Raw genomic sequence first — 27,867 nt, forward strand, 5'->3', positions numbered from 1 at the left:
CCCAGCATGGTCTGTTCTTCTATGTGCTTTACAATTTTATCCTCGAGGATGCTTTCCATCAATTTGCCTGGAACGGACGTTAAGCTAACCGGTCTGTAATTTCTTGGATCGCCCCTAGATCCCTTTTTAAAAATCGGTTTTACATTGGCTACTTTCTAGTCATCCGGAATAGAGCCTGATTGTAGGAATAAGTTATATATCTTAGCAAGGAGGTCGGCAATTTCACATTTGAGTTCTTTGAGGGCTCTTGGATGGATGCCATCCAGCCCTGGCGATTTGCTAGTTTTCAGTTTTTCCAGATAGTTTACATCATCATCTCTTGTCACTTCTATCTGACTCAATTCATTAGACTCCATCCTCCAAAAGCCTGTTTCAGGAACAGGTATATGCTCAGTATCCTCTCCCTTGAAGATGGTCACAAAGAACTCATTTAGCTTCTCTACAACCTCCATATCCTCCTTAATAATCCCTTTCACTCCCTCATTGTCTAATGGTCCAACTGCCTCCCTGGCAGGTTTCCTGCTTCTGATGTACTTCAAGAAGTTTTTGTTACTTCCCTTGATGCTTTTAGCTAAATGTTCCTCAAACTCTCTTTGCACCTCCCTTATTGTCACCTTGCATTTCTTTTCCCAGAGTTTGTGTTCCTTTCTGTTCTCTTCATTTGGTCAGGCCTTCCAATTTCGGAAGGAAGTCTTCTTCCCTTTTATGGCTTCCTTGACTTTACCTGTTAGTCATGATGGCACCCTCCTGGACTTAGTGGTACCTTTCCTCCTTTAGGGTATATAATGTAACTGGGCTTCTAGTATTGTGGTAGTGAGTAAACTCCATGCATTCTGGAGTGAAGTGACTCTCCTGATTTTCCCTTTCAGTTTTCTTTTTACCATACTCCTCATTTTGGAGAAGTTTCCTCTTCTGAAATTCAAAGTGTCTGTGTTAGACTTCCTTGGTGATTCTCTCCCCACATGTATGCTGAATTTGATCATACTATGGTCACCGTTCCCTAAAAGGTCGATGACACTGACATCCCGCACCAGATCCTGAGTGCCACTCAGGATTAAATCCAAGGTCGCCTTCTCTCTGGTTGGTTCCAAGACCAACTGTTCTAGGGCACAATCATTCAGCATATCTAGAAATTTGACCTCTTTATCATTACCTGACTGTGAATTGACCCAGTCTATGGGTGGGTAATCGAAGTCACCCATTACTACTGCCCCGCCTTTCCTTGACACCTCCCTGATTTAATCCTGCAACTCCAAGTCACTGTCAACATTTTGATCTGTAGGGCGATAGCACGTCCCCAGTAGCACATCTCCTTTCAGGCCTTGTATTGTCACCCACAGGGTTTCTGTGGAGGACTCCGGTCCACCTATGTTTTCTACCTTGTTAGATTCTATCCCTTGTCTATCATACAGTGCTACTCCACCTCCAAGGCATCCCTCCCTGTCCTTTTTATTGAGTTTATATCCAGGGATAACAGTGTCCCATTGGTTCTCACTGTTCCACCATGTTTCTGTTATGTCCACAATATTTATTTCTGTGTTAGCAACCAAGCACTCCAACTTACCTATCATGGCTCGGAGGCTTCTGACGTTGAGATATAAGCACCTATACGCTGAATCTCTCACCAGGTGTATGCTATCTTTCTTTGGAATCTTTGACCAGCTGGCATAGCCTTCTGTTTGCTCTTTATATAGTTCTGCTCTGTCCCCTTCTGTTTTATCTGAATCCTTTGTACCCTCGCACTTTAAAGGATGGCATTTGCTGAAACAGATACTGTCCAGCTCCTTTCGGCTATTCCCCAGGCTGCTTTGCAACCTTTTTGATTTTAAGCACCAGCAGTCTGGTTCTATCTTGGTTTCAGTGCAGCCCGTCCCTTTTGTACAGGCCTTGCTTGCCCCAAAATGTATCCCAGTGCCTAACAAATCTCAACCCCTTCTCCCAGCACCAACGTCTCATCCACGCATTGAAACTCCTCAGCTCTGCTTGTTTCACTGTAGCTGCGCGTGGAACAGGTAGCATTTCTGAGAATGTTACCTTGGGGGTCCTGGACTTCAATACGCTACCTATCAGCCTAAATGTGGCTTCCAGGACCTTCTGACTACATTTCCCCACATCGTTGGTGCCAACATGCACCACAACAGCTGTCTCCTCCCCAGCACTGCCTAACAGCCTATCTAGATGCTGCGTAATGTCCGCAACCTTTGCACCTGGCTGGCAAGTCACCATGTGGTCAACATGTGGATCACAAACCCATCTCTCTATACCTCTAACGATCGAATTATACACTAAAAGGAGGCCCCCACACCTCGGCGTATCCCCTGTGCGAGAGGATATGGGCTCATCTTCCATGGAAGAGGTCCCTTCTAAAGGAGGATTTCCCTCTTCCTCAGCCCAATGTCCTCCTTCCTCAAGACCTTCATTCTCCCTGACAGCAAAAGAGCTATCAGCCCTGGGATGCCTCTACCACATCCTTGGAGGTCTCGTCCACATGCCTCTCTGTCTCTCTGAGCTTCTCCAGCTCTGCCACCTTGGTCTCAAGGGAATGAATTTTCTCCCTGAGAGCCAGGAGCTCCTTGCACCGAGCACACACCCATGACTTCTGCCCATGGAGCAAATAGTCATACATGTGGCACTCTGTGCAATGCACTAAGAAGTGCCCCCTCCCCTGCTGGCTTTCTATCTCCATACTGGTTTTGTTGGCTGTTTACAGTATTTAGAGATAGTTTATTAGAAGGACAGGTCTCAGCTATATAGGTCAGCTATTTAACTGTTCAAATAGCCGTTCTCAATAATATGAGTTACCTTTCTCTTCTCCACTGGGCTGCTTGTGATCACAGGGGTTTGTTCCATCCTCCCCCGCAATTTCCCACAAAACTACCACAAAACTCCAATGTCCTGTTTGCTATCCCTGTTCTCTATGCTTTCGGGCCTACGGCTCTTATGTAGAGAGCAGGTTTCAAACTGAGACACAGGATGTGGGTCAAAGGAATGTGGGGCCTCCCACAGCCCTAGCTCACTCCACCCACTCCTGGCAGGGTCAAACAGAAACACTGGAGTTTGCTAGCCTTGGCAAAAAACCACAGACTAGGACTTATCCCTTAAAGAGAAACCAGCCCCTCAAAATCTCCCCTCCTCCTATTAGTTAGTTTGAAGGGGGAAAGACTAGATATGGTTCTGTTTAGAAAAGCTTTCTCATCTCCTGAAGCTGCTTCTGCTCTTCCCAGAGTAGGCTTCAAACTGAGACACAGAATGTGGGGCTTCCCACAGCCCTAGCTGACCCCACCCCCAAAGGACAAACAAAATGTGTTAAAAAGCTAGTTTTTATGAATTCTTCTGTCTATTTTGCATTATGACTGATGCTTTATTACTAAGCTGTATTTGTTATTAGACATAGTTTATCATTATTAGCAGCCACTTGAAGGAAAAAATAGGATATCTATGAAATCATCATCAAGAAGGATGGGAAGAGCAGGAAACCTCCTGAGGATAAATTAAGGCAAACCTCATTGTCTGTAGAGTAGAAAAGTTTCTCATTGGCACCGTGACATTCCTTGGTAGTTAAAACCCATTTTGATAGTGGGATAACCTTTGTCTGTGTGTTGATCATTAAGATAATACTACTGAAAGTAGCAAAAATATCAATTTCCATGCCCTCCCTAATACTCACAATGTGGAATATCTGTGGATAAAGAGGGCTCTTTCAGATAGTTTGTGCATAGTCACTTTGGACAACACAATGTTTGGGAATGTACCTTGAGAATGAAAGAAACTAAGAAATTAATTTGTGTTCTATTTCTAGATTATCTATAATTTATATCAAAATTCTTGATATAAATGTGGCATTGCTAGTTTAACATCAGCTTAATTCCCAAATATTTCATCATGTCACAATCTATAAACTGTGCATTATTTTTAATTAGCTCTCTCTCTTTACTTGGCAGCCATCAAGCTGAATTTTCCCCAATTGATTTTCTGCTAATAAACCTGCCACACTTGTCAATCAGTTTTTGCATTGTTGTCACTGATACTCATACTACTTTTGCTAATTAAAAATCTATCTTTGCACATATTGTTCTTTAATAAGGAGTCAGGATATAAAACTCATAGCTGTACATGATAAAATGTAAATAGCAAGTGACAAAGTAGTGTTGGAAATGAATGATTTGCAAGGTCAAATACACTAAGGGAAAAAGAATTCACCTTCAACTAGAAAAGACTAAAAACACACACACTTATTTTATATGATCTATATATTTTTTATATATCTGTTCAATGTCCTAGTAATCAAATTTACTGTATTCACCTGAATCTAAGACTAGGTGTTGTCCCCCCCCCCCCGCCCCGGACAAGTTTGTTGATGTTAGAAACTGGGAGATCATCTTAGATGCAGAGTCCTGTTCCTTTTGGGTAAATGCAGGTATATCCTGTATTTAACCTCTATTTTTTCTACTTCTTCCATTCAGAGTCGTCCTCTATTCAGGTAAACACAGTGCAATGAAAAGAAGAAGAAATGTTATTCTTGACTCCTGGCAGAGATGTGGGTGAAAATTTTCCCCATACTTTATTTTTCCATGGCAATTTTTCCATTTCTAAAATTTCAATGGCCAACATCCAGGCCACTGCTGCACTGTCCCTTGGGTGAGGGAAAGGGTGATTTTCACCAATCTCCCCTTCCCTCTGCACTGTATGTCACCAAAATATATCGCTGATGGTTGCATGACATATTTTTGGAAGCAAAAATGGTTTTTGCAGGGAGAAGAGAGAAATTAAAAAACACTTCCTCATCTCCCTGCTTGCGTGCTGACTTGTGGAAACAGTCTTCAGTATGGTGTTCAGGCTCCCTGTGTGGGCTGGGCTCTTACTCCGCTAACTTATTCCAACACAGAATGTGGGCCAGCTTTCTTCAGGTTATTATCCCTAGGAACTGTGTAAAAGGATATGTTTACTGAAGGATTCTGACAAATGAAGTGTTTTCCTAATCACCACCCACCCATTCATATATTTCAATTCCACTTGGCTACTTGAAAAGCTTTAATCATCATCATCATCATCATCATCATCATCATCATCCCCCAAAGAGGCACTACCTTGGCATGGTTGTGGGGCTTGCATGCTCTGAGGAAGATGAGAGCTATGCCAGAGGTCAAACCATACTGGACCGGTCTCACCAGAGGAGCCAGACAAAGAATGCCTCTCCCATCAACAATGTGGTGAGATGTAACGTTAATAAATCTATACCGGATTGGTCGACGCCCGGGTCAACAAGGACCGCGCCAGGTGCTGGAGTCCCTGGACATCTGGTGGCAAGTGGGCAACAGGACTCAGGATCTTCAGCTAAGCAACCAGGGCTGTAGACTGCAAAGTTACTGGAAGAAACGTCACTTAACCGAAAAATATATATACGAAAAATTCCAACGAGGAAATAATGATCTGCTATTGCAAGTCTAGTCCAACTAGAAGAGGTTATTTAAAAAGAATGTACCAAATTTGGAAAGAGAAGCATCCAGATACAGAAATAACAGAACAAAGGCTAGCAGACCAGAGAAGATTCATAATCAGAAATAAAGTATTCACAGGAGTTGAGCTGGAAGAAATGCAAAGAGCAACACAGGCTCAAGATATGGAAGAAGAATTACCACCAACTGAAGAAGTTGCTCAGGCGCAGGTGGAGGAGGTGTCGGAAATCAAGGATGCCACTGTTGCTGATCTGTTTCAAAATCAAAACCAGGCAACCTCCCCTTTGCCTTCACCTCAAAAACCCAAATGCCGTTTAACAGAAAAGCAACAAGAACTAAAGCAAAAAATAACTGAGCACATGAACCAAACAACCACCAGGGTTCGACTTCCAGCTCTAAAAATAGTTGCCAAAAACCAACTTGCTCAAGCATTAAAATATGTCAATGCTGCACTTGCAGAAATAACAACCAATAATTTGCAAGAAACAAACCAATTAATGTACAGTGCAGCAACAATAACAACACAAGAGCTCGGATATAAGATCAGTGGACCTGTAAAAAAAGAAAGTAGTACATCACATAAATGGAAGATTAGTTTAGAAAATAAAATCTCCAGGCTTAGATCAGATGCTAGTAAATTGAAAGATATGAAAGACAAGAAGCTGAAGAATGAAAACACCAAACAGTATCTGATCCAAAAATACCACCTAGATTCAAGGAAAATTAGAGAAGTCCTGGAAATAATAAAGCAGCAAATAACAGCAGTGTCAAAGGAGATTAGCAGATACGAAGCCAGAATTACACAACACAGGGAGAATCTCCAATTCCAGTCGAATCAGAGACATTTCTACCAAAGCATAGAAGGAGAAACTGCAAGAGGTCAAAAAATGTAACCAACAAATGCAAGAACTAATAACAACACCAGAATTAATAAGTGAAAGAGCAAAGAAAATTAAAAATTGGACTGCTCCAGGCAACGATGAATTGCATGGCTTTTGGCTTAAACACCTAACAAGCCTTCATAAACAACTATCAAAACAGTTCAATCACATTTTGCAAGGAGGTGATATTGAACAATGGCTAACAACTGGGAAAACTCATCTCATCATGAAAGACCCAGCAAAAGGTGCAGTTCCAAGTAATTATAGACCGATAACCTGCCTGCCAACCATGTTCAAATTATTAACTGGAATAATAGCAGATGAAGTGATGCAACACTTATTAACTAACAAACAGCTTCCAGTTGAACAGAAAGGAAATTGCCCGAACACCAGAGGCACAAAAGACCAGCTGCTAACTGACAAAATGATTTTAGAAAATTGCAAGAGAAGAAAAACAAATCTAAGTGTTGCATGGATTGACTACAAGAAAGCCTTCGATTCATTGCCTCATACATGGATACTAAAATGTTTAGAAACAACTGTTGTCAGCAAAAACATTCAGATATTTATTTAAAAGAGCAATGAGCATGTGGAGTACACAGTTAACAATCAATGGCGAGACACTTGGGCAGGTTAGCATTAGAAGAGGCATTTTCCAAGGGGACTCACTATCCCCTCTGTTTGTAATCGCCATGACTCCACTTTCACAAATACTAAACAAAACAGGCCTCGGATACAAAACATCTAAAACATCAAGTCAAATCAACCATCTGCTGTACATGGACAATCTGAAGTTGTATGGAAAGTCCCAGTCAGAAATTGAATCACTGCTAAACATTGTCCGTATATTCAGTAGTAATATAGCAATGGAGTTTGGACTAGACAAGTGTGCTGCATTAATAATGAACAGAGGAAAACTAACAAAAAAAAGAAGGAATAGAACTGCCCAATGGAAGCAACATCAAGAACCTGGAAGAGAAAGAACCTTACAAATACTTGGGCATTCTCCAGGATGATAACACTGACAATAAAATTCAGCCATCCCAGGTCCTTGGGAAGGACTCGATGTTTGGATAAAACAAACCAGTCAATAACACCTGTCTGTCTGTGTAAATAAATAAATAAATCGATTTCTATACCGCCCTTCCGAAAATGGCTCAGGGCGGTTTACACAGAGAAAGAACAAACAAATAAGATGGAACCCTGTCGCCAAAGGGCTCATATTCTAAAAAGAAACATAAGATAGACACCAGCAACAGTCACTGGAAGTACTGTGCTAGGGCTGGATAGGGCCAATTACTCTCCCCCTGCTAAATAAAGAGAATCAACACGGTAAAAGGTGCCTCTTTGCCCAGTTAACAGGGGTAGAGACACAGTGTGGGATTAACATGTTTAGTTTTGCTTTGTTTTTGTTTTTTAAAAAAAACCACCACCACCCACCATATAAATAGGTCAAATAACATGCCAAATCAAATCACAATCTACTTAGGGCATGAGAAAAATTTGCACTGTAAAATATTTTGGGGGGAAATGAGTACAAATTTTATGCAAATGAGAGAAAATTTGCATGGAACATTTTTCCAGAAAAGAAAATATGGAAATTGTTCAAGAAAAAATTCCAATTCAAAATTTCCCACAAAATCCATACCTCTGACTCCTGGTGATAGCATAAAGTGGTAGTTAGCATATTTAGCAGGGGGAGACCAAATGCTCCTATTCAATCCAGCATAACATTCCTGCCAGTGGCAATTTGTTGGTGTCTCCTGATTCATTTTAAACTGAGCCATTTTGGGAGAAGAAGCCATTTTCTCATGTTGTTCACTATGTAAACCATTATATGAACTACTTTTGTAAGTAGTATATGAATATCAATAAACACAAATAAATGACAACAACAACAGCAGAAAGAGAATAGAAAGAGAAAACTAAATTCCAACATGTTAATTTCAGAAGACAACAGCAAATCATCATTTAACAAGCCCATCGATACAAGTCTTTCTCTGACATGATTACCTGCGGAACTGATTGAAAAGACTGAAACAAATTAAGGATGGAAAGCGATAGTTATTGTGTAGAGGGTTCAACCACAGAAGTGACTTCTGCCAAGGACAGCTTGTCAATCGCCGTGTTTAGAGAAACTGGAGCTGTGGAAGAAGTTAAGAAGTTATTTTTAAAATAATGTTATGTTGTAATGTACAAAACATTAAATACGACCTTCAAATACATGTGCACTTAATAAGAGTCTCTTACCTCAAACTATCAAATATCAATCAAAATACAAACCTTTTAGACTATAGAGTGCGGGAATATGTGTACATACACCCCAGTAAACCTCTAAAGTGTGAACACAATGCATTTTTCCCCAGAAGACCAACATCTTGTGATTGCTCCTCTTTCTCCTGAATTATTCTGCTGCTACTCTCTTTCCAGATGTACAGAATAATTTCTTTTGACTAAGCAGCAGAGTCTGCCATGAGAAGCAGTGGTGTGTAAGGATGTGCATGAACCGTGGTCCAACCACGGTTCATGCATGAACATGCATGAGCATGCACGAACTATGCTGCGTATGCGCAGGAACCACATGCGTTCTGGTGCTGCAAGGGTGTTATTGGGATCCGTGCCACCCCAACAGGAAGCTGCATGGGCCAGCGGAGAGCAGGTAAGGACCTGCCCTCCTTTTTCTTGAAGTTCCCAGTCCCCTGCTCAAAAATTGCTTGGACCGCAGTTCGTGCACATCCCTAGACCTCTGAACAATTCTTATTGGCTAGGATGGCTCCAACATTCAGCTTAAAACTAAATTTAGCCTTTCATTCAACCTTTTAATCAACTGCAGATATTTTGGCTGAGAAAGGCTTTGTTTCAAATGGGAGGCTGAAAACCTGTCTGCTAGTCAATTTCACAGGCGTAAGTATCCCCTTCAGGTGATTCAAATTCAAGCATCAGGAAAGAGGAACATCACTTCCTGTGCAACCAACTTGTGTGGAGTACTGATCAGCGTGGTCCATCAACTTGTGTGGAGCACTCTACATGGAACGTGATGTAAACAGCAACACCAGCTTTTTCTAAGACATGTCCCCCAAGATAGCACACACTTGAGTGTTTGAGACAGGTATAAGAATGAGAGTGTGAGAGAAAGCTGTTACATTAAAGGAAATATAAGAAATATCAGTGAATGCTCATACTTTAGTAGCTGCTTATGCTCATTACATAGAATTCAGTAATTCAAGACCCCAGCCTTGGAAAGTGATACATGTATGAGACATCTGAGCATAAATGTTGCAATTAAATTTTTACTGTAGGAAAACAGTGCTACCGCAACAAAGAAAAAAGTCCTTGACCAAAATATCCTAGGATATTAAACTGAGACGTAATCTACTGATGCAAATCATTACATCTATTTGCATTTGCTTACTGAACCCTAACACAGAAATTAAACTACATAGAGTGGGGGGAAAGAGAACTGGTTGTGCATGGTTAAAAGGAGACATCTTGGAGGATCCAAGCTCTTTCATTAATTTCCCCACTTCCCCTCATTAACAAGTAAAATGTTTTTACTGCTTGAAAAGTTTTAATAAATAGGAAAATGCAGGGCAGCCAACATAAGTTTTTAATGCAATATACAAAAGCTTTTAATATTTTTACATACATTAATGAAAAAGCTAAATTTTATAAGATTTCTTCTGTGAAGGAAATAAATACTACATGCACAATTATGATGTTCTTATAAATTTTTAACTCTTCCATTCCATGTGCTGCATCAATTAACAAGTCAATTAAATGAACATATAAAGAGTTGGCTGTTTCAGAAGTATTGTATGTTATCCTATTCTCCTTCCAAACTGTTTTAATTTTTGTTAAGCAAAACAGATAAGGCTAGCAAACTGCAAGAGACCCATGTTCAAATTCCTGGCTAGCCACAAATCTCATGGTGTCAGACAAAATAAATAAGAATTGGGGGAGGGGGGAGAGATTGTAAAGGGAGGGGCTTAAGGCAGCAGTTCTCAAAGTTTTCCTTTATGCAGACCATTACATCGTCACCGAGTGCTTTTGCAGACCACATATAAGCAAGCCATTTTTAACAAAGCTTATGGCTGATGGAAGTCAAACTTGTATATCATGAGGTATAAAAACACAGCTATTTCTAATAATGTATTTTATTATATTACACAGGGATGTTTGTGAAAAGAACTGTATTGCAAATATTAACACTGAATATGACATGTAACAAATAGTAACACTGAATATGACATGTAAGAGGTACATGGAGTTATATTATACTCTCTCCCGCACCCCAGACCACCTGCAGTACCATTATTGGTACATACAAATCAATTTGTACCCGAATTGATTTGCACATCCCTACTGGGGATGCTGCAAGTTGTAGTGAACATCATCTGTGAATCCCTGTTAGAGGGAACACTGCTGAAGGCTTCAACTGAGGCTAAGATAACAGCTGTGTGCTGCCTCAGAAATGTAGATGGAAGTGACCATCATACAAATGTCTTCTATCTGGAGGGCTACTGGAGTGTTTGCCCTGTGCATAGGGAGTATAGTGTAAATCCTCCCTGGAATGTTATATCCCACTGGCCTCCAGGAAAATGCAACACACATCCTAATTTTACTATTAATGTTAGCCTTAGAAACGGAATAATCCTATCAACCCTGTCTGAAATCAAGAGATAGTCCGAGTGTTTAACAGACTCAGCTCTACTGATGTAAACCTTTGATCATCTCTGAACATCAAAACATATGCCATTGCCTCTTGGGAGGAGCAGGCTTAGGACAGAAATTCGGTAGCATAAGCTCATGATTGCTATTTAACTGGAAATTCACCTTTCATATAAAGGAGGAATCAGTATGAGCAGAACTACCCTGAGTACAAAATGCAAAATTAATTCTGAACTAATAGAGAGGAGTTCCCTCATCTTCCTAGATGATGCAATAACCACCAGGAAGTCCAGCCAGAAGATAAATTCCTTCAACCAAATGGACCTAATGGGCTCAAATGGAGGAATACTAAGAATCCTAAGAACAAACAAGAAAATATACGGGTTGTGGGAGGATGAGATAGTTGTGCACCTTTCAGAAAATGTTTAATATGAGGGTGGAACAAAACAAGCAATAGATTGCTTAAGATTATTACCTGCCTCTTTAGGCTGTTAGGATGAAGAATTTGCTCGAGTCCAGCACGAAAGAACCAGAGAAAACTGAAATTTCGAGTAGATCAGTGCTCTTTTTCTTACACTACTTTTGAAAAGCTTTCCAAAGTGTCTCATAGATCCTAGTGATCTGCTTGCAAAATGGTAGTATAGCATTTATTTTTATTTTTATTCTGCCCTTAGTCTTAAGACACCAGGGCAGTTAACAAGAAGATAAAACCAATAAAAATTTCAATAAACACAACATAAAAATAGAACAAACGCAGCTAAAAAATTTAAGAGAGAAGGGGCAACTCATTGGTGGAAAGCCTGAATAAAAAGGGCAATCTTCACTTCATTTAAATTAACTTCACTTCAAATGCATTTTAGGAACATACCCTCTTCCTTTCTAGTCACTGCATCTCAATTTCAAGGTGGACAGCTGTAGCCACAGGCTATCTGGGTGGAGAATGAGGCCCTGGAACAGCAAATGGAAGGTGCCAAAGGACTTGAGTGTTAAAAGACACTAGGGTTTGAGAATCAGTCTCTGAGACTAGTAAAGATATTTGAAGATTATTCCTAAATGCATCACTCTGATTTCCAACAAATTCTGAACAGAATCATAAATGGGGAAGGAAGCATAAAGATGACTGGGGGTGGGCAGGCACTAAAGTGATAGGCCATTGCTTTTCTTCTGCTACATTTTCCCTCAATCTCAAGAAATAATTTTATGTTTTGGCATTCGCTTTGACAAACAGAATACTACACTTCTTGATGAACTGGTTGAAAATCCTACCACTACCCTAACACACTATCTGCTGTCACACTGTCCACATGCACCAGAAAGTGTTTCATCTGGAGCCTGCAGAAGAACTCAACACTTTTGGGTGAACACTTTCTGTTCAAGCTAGTGTGAAGCCTCCTGTGAGGTCCACCTACCCTGAGCCCCAGTTCCTCGGAGTAATCCTTCCCATTAGCAATAACATACCCTTTATCAGGTTGCTCAGGTAAGCCTATCAGGACAGAGACTGATGCTCTCTGAAAAGAGTTGCCTATTGACTATGTTGGAGATTAAGCCCTAGAAAGGAAGAGAGAGTCACTGAGATTCCATTTTACTCATTGTGCAGAGATCAGACAAGTCATTATGGAACCATGGAATATTTGGAAAAGAATATATGAAACAGAATATTTATGACATATCCTGTTGCTTTAGCAGATTGACTAGATTACATGGAGAATTTTCTCCAATCTTTTTTGTGAAAGAGACATCATTTCTGCAGTGTCGGGCCTCCAGTGTGCTGGATCCTTTGTGCCAGACATAGAGTGCAGCTTGACTTACTGACAATAAAAGTGTGGTTCTCCATGCAATTCAGAGTCATCAGAACACCCTAAAGGGTTCAGTTCAAATGATGTTATTATCCTGTTAAGGCTCTGTCTTAGGACAACAATCATCAGAATGCTAAATTTATGTGTATCTTCTGTGTCTGAGGTGATGCCAGCATGAACATGGACTCTGCGCATGCAGCCATGTGTGTGCCAACGCAGTAGGAAGGCAACTGGCTGACGCCCCACCAGTGCACGATGATAGCTCGGGGAGCGCCACCAAGCTTCCTGTGGTGGCGAGCAGCAGAGGAGCAGTTGTAAACCTGCTCTCCTCCTTGTTAAAGGTGCAGGGAATGTGCTGCAATTTGTTACTCAAATAGCGTTTCATGCATATCCCCTATCAAAGTGCCACTTCTCATGCTAGTCTGCAAACCATCTCTCTCTCTCTCTCTCTCTCTCTCTCTCTCTCTCTCTCTCTCTCTCTCTCTCTCTCTCACACACACACACACACACACACACACACACACACACACACACACACACACGGCCTATAAATAAAATAACTTTTTAATCCTTATATCATATATTCCATATATCTCCCATACAAGAGTTTTTATTTAGGCCTTATTTACACAACCAATAAATGAGGAGGTAAAAGCTGTGCCTTAAGTGTACCACTTCAGAATACAGGTGAGGGAATGATGTAGTTTTCCTCTACAGAACAAGATTCCTACATTATATACAATTAGCATGTCCAAGAGATGGCTAAGCTAGAATCTCTCTCAGAAACGTTTATTCTTTTATATGCAGGGACATTTTGTATGGCACACTATTCAAATCATATGAATCCCCATCTACAATTTGAAATTGTAGAGTCCATATACAAACTCACTACTGTTTATGAGAACTAGGCATTACAGGCTTCAACACTTACTTTACTGCCATACTTTGAATTTGTTCAAGCTATTGGGTTGGCTTACATTGAATTATTCTGAATTTAAATGTAGGTACACACATGAAAGACAGCACAGCTTAATCAACATATAAAATAAAATGTTCTGACATCTGCAAATATCATTCAAACTAGCTAGCCTACAGAACAATGCAAGCACTTGAGGTGTGCTGAACTGGTCCGCCATGAACTGGGCCAGTCTGACTGGCCTGGCATTTGCTAAAGTTCGATTGGTCTGGTTCGATAGTGGACTGGACCAGCCTTTGCTAAAATGGTCCAGTCCATTATTGAACTGGACTGAACCCATTTCATTTGCAGACTGGTTCGCCATTTTGAGCAGCTGTAAAGGGGAATCTGGTGTCTAGGGCTCGCTTCAATGCCCTTCCTTTGGCATTACTGGAAAGCAGATTTCAGCATATATCTGTTTCACAGTGGCAATGCACTTGTGGAGATCAAAACAATAGCTCATGTTCTTTTGTGCTGCTGTTTCTATCAAGATTTGAGATTTGATTTGATTTTACCATTATTAGTGAAATTCCCAGGTCGTTTGGACAATTTTTATGTTAAGTTTCTTTTAGAGGAAAGACATTCCTATGTCACCTAAAAAAGAGCTAAATCTTGTTTTTTCGCTTCTAGGGCACATCATATGCTTGTCTAGTCAATGTGAGGAACAATGATATGTGATTTGTATAAATGCCTTTATTGTATTGTCTTTCTGGTCACTGACCATAATAAAGGTTGACTTGACTTGGAAATCTGGTGAGGATTCCCTTTTGTTTCTGGAGTAAAAAATGGTTTTGTAAAGGGCATTGGAGGAGTGGCAAGTGAGAGGCACCTTTAAAAGTCAAATAGAAGGTGCTTACTGGCAGGCTTGTGGCATTCCCTTCCCATCCTTGCAGCAGCAGTAGTGGCAATATCTGGCCTCCGGGCATGTGCAGAGGGCCAGATATTGCCACTGCTGCAGGGATGGTGGCGGGGAGTGCTGCAGGCCTGCCAGTAAGCACCTTCTATTTGACTTTTAAAGGCGCCTCACACTCGCCACTCCCCTGCTGCCCTTTGCAAAACCTTTAAAAACAAACAAAAAACCTTCAGAATCCTCACTGGATTCCCCTTACAGTCACTTGAACCGGTGAACTGGTTTGAACGTCGGGGAAGGGGCAGCAGGGAGGTATCCTGCCGCCCCAATTACTCGTATGTTTACGGCGGCAAGCAGGAAAGTGGCGGGAGGGATAAGTAAACCCTCCCACTGCTCTTAAAGCGACCTCCCCACCCCAGTACCAGACCACAGTTGGCGGTTCCGTGCACACCCCTACAGTCCAACCAAACCAGTTTGCATACAACTATCCAGTTCAAATTTGATTTGGGCTGAACCATGAAATTTTTTTCCACACACCCCCCCCCTATGAAAGGGAAGCTTACATAGTCTGAGAGGCTGAATTTGTACTGTTTGCAAGGTCTGAACAGGAACTTCACCCCCACCCAGTTTTTGCCATTATGCTGAGCTTTTAAAAAAATGTTACCTAAAGCAAAAAGTTGTGTTTCCCCTGCCTTTGATCATCTAGCTATAAGTATAAACAATCTGATAGTTATCACCTGAAAAGCCATCAGGAGAAAAACTAGCCCAGTTTATTTTTAATAAAAGGAGGATCATAGTATATAATAACTCTTCCTGCCATATCCATTGAATCTACTGAAATAGAGATTGATGTGTGGATATTTCTAGCAAGGGGAAGTAATATTTCTCGAACACATATTTTTGGTATTCAGTTGCATTTTGAGAAAAGTAGCAAGCCACTGTCTACCTTTTCACCATCACTCAGAATCTGCATTTTAATATCAAAAGTTAATCAATTTATTTTTTAAAAACCTAAATAACAAGTACCAGAACATCTCTTGAAAATAGTTTTAGAAAACTGTTCAGCACCCTATATAGTTTTCTTCATTAATTATCTCATACAAATCTTTCAGTTAAGTAAAAAGGTTTCATATGAGGGGAATGAGAGGTCTTCAAACCGAAAGATTAAGACAGTACATTTCAAAGAATACTGCCTGCGTAAATCATAGAACCTGGGAGTTATTCACACATGGCTTCATGCTGCAGGGTAAGTGTTGAGTGCAGGGTAAATGTTGAATCACACTCACAATATTGAGGGAAACGGCCCCTCCCCTCTGCTCTCAGGTTTGCTTTTGATGCAAGTTCACATAGTGTTTTCCTTCTAGCCAAGGGGGGGGGGAGATTACAAAAGACCTACATTTGCATTTGTAAAGAGAATATCCTCCTTATCATGCTAATGATTCTACATCAGTGCCTCTCCCTATTTGCTCTGGCATTTTCTGAAAAAGTAGCTTAAAACCAGCATTTTTAAAACCCGGAAATACCTCGAGGTAAGCTAGAATTTGCAAGACAAAGCCCAACTTGCGTATGGAGTGGGTCCAAGGATCTTGAAGGGACTTTGGGGTAAGTTTGGCTGGTGTGTGAACGCACACACTCTCTCCCAAAGGAGATTCAGGATAGAAACCCTGTCTATAAAGCCTCCTGGTGATGTTCCCTTTTCCCAAAAGACAAAAGCCCTCTTTCAACCCTTAGGAAAAACTACACCAAACACCACCAGACAACACATATCCTGCTCCTTACTGTTTTAATAGGACACAATAGATACAGATGTCCAGGATCATAAACAAGCACTGGCTTTTGTGTTGCAACATTCAATAATTGTACAAGTGGCAATACTCCTTGATACTCCTTAGGTCTCTCTCAGTGTTTGTGCTTGTATATATTTCTAAATAATCTCAGGGTGGCATTTTATTTTTATGCATACCATAAAGTAGTTTCACTGAGACAAATGATGACCCGAGAAAACACAAAATTTCATGCTTAAATGTAAATATGAACCCAAGTTTCCCCAGTCCACGACACCAGTGATCTTCGCTATTTTTCAAAAGGGGGCCACTTTGTGTTTTCCCTACACAGTGCTGGGAGGGCCTTTTAAGAAAGATGGAGCCCCCTCTAGGGGGAAAGCACCAGGAAGGGGCGGGCTACAGTTCCCAGCATTCTGTGCACACGTTCCAAGATGGTGCAGGGACTCAAGAGGACTCCATTTCCTTTAAAAGAGCCTCCAACTGCCGAGCAAAGCACAGCACTGCACAGTCAGAATGGTCACTTCTGCATGGTGCCAAAGGGACTGTGCTGAGTACTCAGGTTTGGCCAAAGCTTCACACAGGCTTAAAAAACAATTATTGGGGGCAACACACAGAGTTGATGTGGGCAGCCAATGGCCCCCAGGTTTTACAATGAAGAACACTACACTTTTTTCAACTGCTGGGTCACATCCTTGGGGATTATTTCCCTTTGTGGGGTATATTCTGGATTGTTTTTTAAAAAGGAATTGGGGAGAAAGAGGAAGGGAAATAGAAAGACAGGCAGGAAATAATTGAAGCCTATGGGACAAAATAATAATACTAAAAAGTAGGTCCCATGTTGGAAGTTGGCTTGATATGGGCCCAGATGAAAATTATATACATATACTGGCTATGTGAATTAATCTCAGTGGCTTGAATCATGAAACACTTTGAACATTATGTGAACAAAATTGGAAGTTCTCTATCTACCTCAACAAGACAATCCATGCTCATTGTTCACACCTCTTTCACTATGTGCATAAAGACGTCTTTGGAGCAAAATCAATGTTTGCTCCACTTGTAGGGGGTTTAGCTGATGTTCATTCACGAGTGCTGAAGACTCCCTCGTGTCACCAACAAGGAGACTTGGAGTGAGAGCTTTCTAAATGCTTCATCTACTCCAACCAGCTGGGGAGGGTAAGATGACTTTCTGGAAGAAGGCACAGGATAAGAAGATTTAAAAGTAATAACACGGATTCCATCAGGAGCAGGCATTGCAAGACTTATAATCCCTTGGTCATTAAAACACACTACACACACAGAAGATTCTGCTATGCTACTGACTTGCCGAAATGAAAAGTGATTATGAGGACAAAGGCGCATGCAACCTTCACTGCTACTATTGTGGAGGTTTTTGAATATAAGGTATAGGGAAATCATTATGACTTGTAAACTACGAACATTTCTGCTCTACATATGGAGGGCGCTTTTTTAAAGGATCAGTTTCAGTGTCGTACCATAAAAATCTGTCCATGTTTTGTTAGTGACAGAAATAATCAGTTGGAAAAGACAAGTATATTAGTACATAAAAATACAAAATAAAACAATCTTAAAAAAAACCTAGCATGTTAATTCTCCAGAAGGTATTTTAGTGTCATGTTCATGCAGGGACAGTGTTAGTTCTACCAACAGTAAGCCAGAAAGATTTAAACTAAACTAAGTGAAACTGAAGACAAATCATGTTTCTTATTAAAATAACCTTATTCCTATACTTAGAAGAGGACAGATAGACACACACACACTTGATTTTACCATCATCCAAATAACTTATTAGAAGGGAAAAAATCAGAATCTCAAACTCTTCAGAGAATCCTCTGAATGCAGAGTATTCATTCATTCAGTTTTTATACCGCCCTTCCAAAATTGCTCAGGGAGGTTTACAATTAAAACAAAATCATTAAAATCAATTAACAGTTAAAACAGATTATAAAACATCATAAAACAACAGTTTTAATTGTAAGTAATTATAAGAGTAAGCAGAAACCTGTCTCTGAAACTTATAGAAGGAATAGGGTAGGGGAAAGAGGGCTTGGCTCTCACAGTCTGAAGTACTTTAACTAGTATGACTGGTTGGAGACACAAAAAGAACACTGGCTGACATCCTTACTAATTTTACTCAAGGAAATCCCACTGACATTCAAGGGACAAGTTAGGCATACCTGAAGCATGCAATAAGCAGTGCCTAGGACAGAATGGGCTGGGTCATATACCATTGGTCCAAATCTGCAGCATCCCAGGGCTATGTAGACAATCTCAACATCCTATCTCTACCTTAGAGCAAGCAGTCCACGGGTTTTCCCTAGTCCCAAGACAAACTCTGAGCAGGGTAAATGGGCAGGCAAGATCTTCCAGTTCTAGAACACCTACCTACATTGAGGGACAAGGGAACAGCCTTTTCTCTCTCCCTCTCTGTAATCAGGGTCCAAGCAGATTTGGACTCCTGCTAATTGAACAAAGAGGCACTTTTTAAAAGTGGGGAGCCATTTTATTTTGTTTTTTATTTATATCTATGTTAACTGCTTTGGGCACATTTGTTGAAAAGCGGTATATAAATATTCATTGCATTTGCATTTCTTACTTTTTGTTCCAAAACTGAGTAGCTTGTGCTTTTACAATGATTAGAATTTTTCTTGTCTAATTCACTTTTTAATCCTAACTAATCTGTTTTTTGTACTGTCCATGCTACAAAAAGATTTTTAAGTTCTGCTACTGACTTTCTTCAATTCTTTTGTCATCTTTCTATAACCTTGGTTTCCTGGATCTTGTTTTTCATAGCAAAAGAAATTAGAAGAGTTTCCCCCAAAGGCTCACATTCTAAAATATACTAGCAGACAGCCACTGGTATGCAGGCTATGCTAAGATGAACAATCAGGAATATATTTCAAGGTGGCTCCTCGGGGGAATATTTTCAGGTGGTACAGGGACCTGCAAAAAGAAGGGGAGTTCTTTCTATGAAAGAATATGCTGATGACACCCAATCTATTTGTCATCATCAATATCAGGTGAATCCAAGCAAGCTAAAACTAAAGCTGAATCCAAGCAAGACCAAGGTGCTCATTGTTGGGGGTTGTAATCTGCAAAACGGGACAGAACTTCCCGTTGTGGACAAGATTAGAGTCCCCCAGAAAGAACAGGTTCATAGATTGGGAGTACTCTTGGACCTATGTCTCACCCTGGTGCCTCAGGTTGCGGCTATGGCCTGGACGCTTTTTACCAGCCTGTGACTGATTCAATTCCGCCTGTTTCTTGAGGAGAATGATCTGAAAACAGTGGTATAGCAGCTGTAGTCCAGTGGTACACCAGTAGTCCAGGTTGGACTACTGCAATTCACTCTATGTAGGGCTGCCTCTGTAAGTGGCTCATAAACTTCAGTTAATTCAAAATGTGCCAACCGGATTGGTCCCTGGGGTTCCTTGAAGAAACCACTTTATGCCTGTTCTGAAACATTTGCACTGGCTGCCGATATCTTTCTGGGCAAAGTGCTGGTTATCTTTAAAGCCCTGAATGACTTAGGTCTGAGTTATCTGAGAGAGCACCTTTCTATACAAGATCCCCACTGCTCATTAAGATCATCAGGAGGGGTCTGTCTTCAGGTGCCACTGGTTCATCCAGTAGTGTGACCTGGGCTTCTCAGTTGTTGTCCCTGGGCTGTGGAACGTGCTCCCCATGGATATGAGAGGATTATCTTCCTTGAAGGCCTTCAAGAGAGCCTTCAAGACCCATCTTTTTAGCCTGGCTTTTAATGATATCTGGTTTTAACTTTAATTTTACAGGAGAAACTCATTATCTTAGTGGGTTCTGTTCTGCAGAGTGTGGGGTGCAGACAGCAAAACCAGAGATAGTGAAGCATTAAACTCTATGTAAATTGGGGGGTTGGGTTCCCAGACATTTAAAAATCACCAAAAATTGCCCCCAAATGAGAAAATGGGCCAAATAAAGTACCCTACCATGCTCCACTGGCTCTCAGGAGTCCAAGGATGCTCCTCATGAGTTGAATACTCACCAAAATTTGGTAGAAAATGGCAGGTTTTTGGATTATTATTTTTTTAATGAGTCATAAAATGGCTCCCGCACTCAAAATGGCAACTGGAAATGACCTCCAAGATCATTTCTGTCCACCTCAACCCACGGATACACGGGTAACAATTTTGCTGGATTTCATCTGCATATACCAAGGTCGGGTGCCAATTACCCGATTGCAGATATGTGAAACCTGAGGTGGTGAGTCCACAGATAATGAGGCTCTCCTGTAATATGGTTTAAATGTGTTTTTTATTTTTATGTAAACTACCCTGAGCCACTTTATGAAGGGTGGTATATAAATAAAATAAATAAATAAAATTCCCCATGTGCGTCACTGTAGCCTTAGTATTGAATGTAACACTACTACACTGGCTGTTCGTTAGTCAGGATGTCAGCCACAGTTTGCAGAATGCAACTCTACACCAAACATCTTCATGACTGTGAGACAGAAGCATTTAACACCACTCTATTTATTTAAAATTCTATTTTTATGCCACCTTTCATAAAACACATCCCAAAGCAGTTTACAAAAGTTAAAATGCAATAAAACTCCATAAAAACAACATTAAAATTAATTAAAGACAATTGTCCCTTGTGTTCATTATAAATTTGACAGGAGTTTATTACATTTTTTAATGTTTTGTGTGGTATTTTTCTGATACCTGTTACAGTGTTTGCTAACCACTTAAAAAGAAAGAGGGAAACAGAGCACTATTTCTTTAATTTGTTATGTTAAAAGTAATGAGCCTAGGTATTTTAACTACTGTTACCTATTAATGAGAGGAAGAAATTAAAGGTATTTCAACACAAGCATTCATGAATAGTTTTTACATGTTTACATATCTTTCTCAGTGGGACATGCCCAAGCTGAGTCTGTTGGGAGGGATCGGATGTCATCAGACTACCTCTTGGAGGACCGTGTGACCAAAGGTGGCCTGGGGGGTCAGGAAGGAGGAGATCTTATAGTGCTCAATGAAGGGAGTGGAGGAAGACCATGTAGCTGCTCTGCAAATGTCTGTGAGAGGAGTAAGGAAAAGGCAGCTGAAGTGCAAGTGCTGCAAGCAGACTGCGCCGTAATGTTGCCTGGGACTGGATGGTTAGAAGATCTGTATGCAACGGCGATACACCTACGGAGCCAGGTAGCCAACGAGGATTTAGATGCTTTGGATCCCTGAGAGGTTGGGTGAAAGGTTACGTGCAGGGAATCAGCTTGGCGAAGACCCTTGGTGCATCGAAGGTAGATTCGCAGGGCCCTGTGGACATCCAAGGTGTGCCATATCTTCTCCCTATGGTGTGTAGGGGAGGGGCAAAATGAAGGCAGAATGACATCTTGGTCCCTTAGAAAGGTAGGCTTGACCTTGGGCAGAAAGATAGTGTCAACCTTGAGGATGACAGCATAAAAAGGTACAGAGCTCCTTTCAGGCTGAAAGGGCTGCCAGCTCAGAGACTCTGCAGGCAGAAGTAATAGCTACTAAGAAGAGGACATTATAGGAGAGTAGTTTTAGGGGTACCGATGCCAGAAGCTGAGAGCGTTAAGGACTTTGCTCAAGCTCCATGATGGGAAGCGGTGGCCGGGAGGCAGTACTAAATTAGATGAGTGGTGTAGTGATTAGAGTGCTGGACTAGGACTGGGGAGACCCGAGTTCAAATCCCCATTCAGCCATGATACTAGCTGGGTGACTCTGGGCCAGTAACTTCTCTCTCAGCCTAACCTACTTCACAGGGTTGTTGTGAAAGAGAAACACAAGTATGTAGTACACCGCTCTGGGCTCCTTGGAGGAAGAGCGGGATATAAATGTAATAACAACAACAGCAAGCCATAAATACCTGGGCTATACCTGTTATCAGATACACTGCAGGAATAATAGACTGGACCCAAGCAAAGCTAGAGACGCTATATCGTAAGACCAGGAAAATCATGACCATCAATCATGCTCTGCACCCCTGCAGTGATGTCGATAGGCTACACCTCCCTCGCAGATCAGGTGGAAGAGGAATTCTGCAAGTCCATCAAACAGTCAAGGAGGAGAAAAGAGGCCTTGACGAATATATCAAAGACAGTGAAGAAGATGCACTTCAAATGGTCAAGAATGAGAAACTATTCAACACCAATGACACAAAGCAGGCCTACAATAAAGATCAAGTCAAGAACCGAGCAGAAAAATGGAAAAATAAGCCCCTTCATGGTCAATATTTGCACAATATTAGTGGAAAATCAGACATCACCAAGACCTGGCAATGGCTTAAGAATGGCAACTTGAAGAAAGAAACAGAGGGTTTAATACTGGCTGCACAAGAACAGGCACTAAGAACAAATGCAATAAGAGCAAAAGTCGCAAAATCCACCACAAACAGCAAGTGCCACCTTTGTAAAGAAGCAGATGAAACAGTGGACCACCTAATCAGCTGTTGTTAAAAGATCGCACAGACTGACTGCAAACAAAGGCATGACAAGGTAGCAGGGATGATACACTGGAACATCTGCAAAAAATACAAGCTACCTGTAGCCAAAAATTGGTGGGACCATAAAATTGAAACAGTTGAAGAAAATAAAGATGTAAAAATATTATGGGACTTCCGACTACAAACAGACAAACATCTGCCACGCAATACACCAGATATAACTGTAGTCGAGAAGAAAGAAAAACAAGTCAAAATAATCGACATAGCAATACCAGGGGATAGCAGCATAGAAGAAAAAGAAATAGAAAAAATCACCAAATACAAAGATCTACAAATTGAAATTGAAAGGCTGTGGCAGAAAAAGACCAAAATAATTTCAGTGGTAATTGGCGCCCTGGGTGCAGTTCCAAAAGACCTTGAAGAGCACCTCAACACCATAGGGGCTACAGAAATCACCATCAGCCAATTACAAAAAGCAGCTTTACAGGGAACAGCCTATATTCTGCGACGATATCTATAACAGCAACAACACTGACAATAAAATTCAGCCATCCCAGGTCCTTGGGAAGGACTCAATGTCTGGATAAAACAAACCAGTCAATAACACCTGTCTGACTGTGTAAATAAATAATAATAATAATGTTCCCCAGAGGAACCTGGAAATGTGTAGGTGAAGGGCTGGTGATGATAGTCTTAGGGCAACAGCCACCTGTAGGAATGTAAGGACTTCAAGAACTCCCACCGAGGGGATCCAGGTGTTTTGTGAGGGCCCATCGGGAGAAGGCAGTCCACATGACTTGGTAGATCCTGTTCATCAAAGGACTGCAGGAAGCAAGAATCATGTCTTGTACATCTAGTGAGTACCACCTGCGGGCTAGGTATTTGTGCTCAACCTCCAAGTGCAGAGTTGGCGCCAATCAGGGTCGGGATGTAGGACTGGTCCCTGGGGGAGCAGGTCAGGTTGTGGAGGAAGGAAGAGAGGTAGATAGGTGGCCAGAGATGCCAGGTCTGAGAACCACAGGCATCTTGGACAGTGAAGAGTTACCAGGATGATTACCCTTTCTGAAAGCATCTTCTTGATCACCTTGGGGATGATGGCCATCGGGGGGAAAGCATAAAGGGGATCGGAAAGCCAGGTTGCTGTGAGTGAGTCTGTCCCCTCGGCCATGGAAATGGGAGAAGAATCGAGGCAGACGGTGATTGAGAGGAGATGCAAATAGGTTGACTTGTGGGTTCCCAAGGAGAGATGCCAGACAGAGGAAGGTGTCTGAGTAAGGAGACCATTCTTCCAAGTACACTGTTTGGTGACTGAGCAAATCTGATTAGACATTGGCCACTTCCCAGAGATGGCAAAGTCGGCCTTTGCCATATTGTCGATGCCTTGGCGAAGCTTCACATTCTCCAGTGGGACCAGTTGGATGAGTTCCTTCGCCCAGAATATGGAGGCCCTTGCGAAAATAGAGTTGGCGGTCACCGCTCCTATGACAGTAGTGGGTGCCTCGTGAGCTTCCTTGAGGAGGCTGCCACATTTTTTCTCTTATGTAGTCCTGAGTTGCTTCTGGCCCTCTGTTTAAGGACCGAGTTCGAAACTAGTTGGGCTACGTGAGGGTACACTGATGGAAAGGCAATTAAGAGACTGGATCTCCTGTGGAAGACAGTACATCTTTCTAGGCATGCTCCTACGGTTCAGGAGGAAACTGGGGCTTTCCACTCCGCCATTAGTACGTTTTTAAACAAGGAGGAAAAGGGGAGACCTGGCTTAGGAGCAGATATAACAGGGAACACCTCCTGATCTGAAGAGGGAGGGTCCTGGGTGGCATCTACCATGGCAACATCCTTGATGGCTTTGGCCAGAAGGACCTCAAAATCCCCCGCAGGGAGGGGAGGCGGGGGGAGGATATGGAGGCCTGTTGAGGGCTGTCTTTCTTAGACAATTCACCTTCCTCTTTCCCTGGAATGTCTGGATCAGACCCGTGGTCTGAGGAAGGAGCTACTCTGGGAAGAGCAGAAGCTTCCAGGTTCCCTCCCTGGCATCTCCAAGATAGAGCTGAGAAAGATTCCTGCCTGCAACCTTGGAGAAGCCGCTGCCAGTCTGTGAAGACAATACTGTGCTAGATAGACCAGTCTGACTCAGTATGTGGCAGCTTCCTATGTTCCTATGAAGAAGAGGATGATGAACCTGGTGCCACAGAAGCAGCAGCGCGTAGGGTTTGAGTAGGTATTCTGGGTCCAGCAGGGGCTGAGGGGCCCAGAAGTGAAGACTTGGGTGCCTCCAGAGGAGATGGCTACGAAGGCCATTTGGGAGGCAGTTGGGGAGAACCAGGCAAAGGGGAGTGTGAGAACTGCCTTCTACACCTAGATACCCTGTGCTTAGGAATAAACCTGCCTCTTTCCCACGAAGTTATGGCTTCCTGACGAGGCTGGAATCTGGAGGGGAGGAAGATAATTTTCTGTTTCCCCTGGGGTTCCTGGGGAGGCAGGGGGAATGGGTGGCTGGGGGGGAGCAGTTTGTGGGAGTGGAGGCAGCTGTAGGTTAGCAGGGTGTTTGGGAAGGAAGATTGGCGTTGATTAACAATAAAGTCCTTGAGCCATGTGGGCATGTCCAGAGGAATAATAGGACTGGGCCCCGCAGGAAGGACTGGGGGGTCACCAACTGGAATTTTAGGAGGGCCTCCTCCACCCGGTAAGGGATTGGGGTCGGAGGGCAAGATTGGCAGAGCCAGTACCTGACTGCTCTGTCCTGCAGCAGGCTTCTTGGGCTATTGTGGAGGCTGATCAGTGGGCCCCAGTGCGGGGAGCGGAGGGTCAGTAGGGAGCATCATGGCCAGCTCAGTCGGTGTAGAGGCCAACTCATTTGGTCCTGGCGCGGGCTCCTCGTGGCAGTCTGGCTGATACGTTTGCTGAGAAGAAAGCAGTAAAGCCTGGAGTGCTGGAGTCTGGGGCATTGGAATGGCCAATGTCAGAGTGGGCGTACAGTAGGTAGCGGCTCCCCACTGCCTCCCAGAATCAGTGAGGCAAGGGTAGTATCTCCGATGTTGGTGTTTTCCCATGGCATCTCCCTGGTCTTCTCAGCAGTAGGGATAGGCACTGCAGAGGCTTTTGGGCATAGACTGCATGCACTAGCAACCTCTTGCTAAGCCTCAGAGAGGACGGTGATGCGGGTCTCTTTTTTTGCTTTTTCCAGCACACACACTTTTTAGAGCTGTCTTGCCTGGCAAAACCTCCAAAGTTTGCATCGCCACTGTGGTAGAATGGGCGGGGGAGGGCCTGAAGGAGAACCCAATGTGGGTTAGAGCAGGAGCTCTGTCGGGTGTTCTTCTAGTAGTTTGCCCCTGCCCTCATAGAGGGAGCCCTGGAGCATGCCCCTCATGTGGGAAAGATCCGGGCGGGGGGGGGATGATGATGAGCCCAATGGAGGAAAGAATGCTAACTGTTTTAGAATCTGCCGATCAGCTGAATCGAAACTTTAAAAATCAATTTTAGGAATTACTTTGGTCTGAGTCTGAATCAGCATGGCTCCCTTCCCACCCTTGCACAAGCTGGGGGTGGGGCGGGGGGAGAAAGCCAGGAAGAAAGGTGAAGCAAGGATAGGCCTCTTATCTGTGGTAGGCAAAAAATGCTGCGCTCTCTGTATGATGTTGCAACTTGAGCAAGACAGGAACGGAACTGGTGGTTGGCGCGCTCTTATTTAGCTACTTCATGTCTGCTTCAAGCATGCCTGAAACACAACCCACTGAGAGAGGATGGCCTACCATCTCTGGGGGGAAAGAAGCATTCTCTTTTGAACCAGTGTTTTATGCATATGCACATTTATGTAGATTTAGTCCATTAAACAAATAGACTAAGATTATTTTAATCCAAACCCCAACAGCATTCTCATCAACCCCCACTATTCCCTCCCTCCTCCTAGTATATAGTCTATGGAGTGGGGGGAGGGAAGATAAATTCTGCCACAACTCTCATTTTATGGGCAACAGTCTCAGCCTCCAAAATTCTATGTGGCACAGAGAAATAATTTGTGGAGCCATCCATAATTGGCAGGGAGAAACAGCCATGTTTGAAGAACTGGTAGCACTGAGTGCATCTGTGTTTAAGTACTTGGGCATACTTTGGACCTCGAAAAGCAATCATCCTGATTTTACTATGTGGCTCCATGACATCAGTGTATGCTTGTAAGTTGGAATGGAGAAAGGGAAGTCTCTATCTGTACTCGAAGTATACATACAATCTAGGAGCATTTTATTGTATCTCTGCAGCCCAGTTACTCACTAGGTGACATTGCTAGTGGTAGGAAAACATATAGCAACAAACAATAGTGACTCATGTAGATTTTCATCAATATCGTCACTTGTAATCTTTCAGTGGAGGTGTCATCACCAAGAATTGGTGAAGGATTGGAGTCCAAGAATTGAGCTGGCCTTGGTAGCCAACTAAACTCTGTAGTTGTCTCCAACCCTGCCTCTCTTCCAACCCATGAGGATACGAAGTCCTCATCCTTGATGTTATGCTTGAGCTTCAAAAGACACTCGGAATGCAGCAAGAGCCCTCACTATTTTACAAGACACAGTGCAATGTCAGAGACAGCTATAGGCCACCTCCAGCCTAAAAGGCAAAATGCATCTAAATATCAGTTGCAGGGGAGCAACAGCAAGAGACAGGACACACTCTCAGCTCTTGCCTGTGGGGTTCTCAGAGGCATCTGGTGGGCCGCTGTGTGAAACAGGATGTTGGGCTAGACAGGCCTCGGGCCTGATCCATCAGGGCTGTTCTTATTTTCATTGATTTCAGCCTTCAGAAGCATGCCACAGTGAAGCATCTGCTGCTTTCTGAGCTTCCCTAAAGCTCAGAATAACACAAATGAGAGAACCCATAATACTCCCAAGACTTGTCTCTAAAACCTTATTAGTTTATCCCATCATTTGCAGACCCCTAGTCATCATTCTATCTTTAATATTGAGTTGTAACAGAGAAAGTGAAAATGAAGTCCCACGTCACTGGCAAACCCAGCTAAG

At 42.4% G+C, this 27,867-nt stretch overlaps 1 protein-coding gene across 1 annotated transcript in view; it reads right to left on the reverse strand.

The window, feature by feature from the left end:
* Positions 1-27,867, reverse strand: part of MGMT (O-6-methylguanine-DNA methyltransferase) — a 313,329-nt gene that overhangs the window by 238,633 nt on the left and 46,829 nt on the right. The gene's annotated exons all lie outside the window — the stretch shown is intronic.

This window comes from Hemicordylus capensis, chromosome 3, assembly GCF_027244095.1.
Source record: "Hemicordylus capensis ecotype Gifberg chromosome 3, rHemCap1.1.pri, whole genome shotgun sequence".
In the NCBI taxonomy this organism is placed as follows: Eukaryota; Metazoa; Chordata; class Lepidosauria; order Squamata; family Cordylidae; genus Hemicordylus; species Hemicordylus capensis.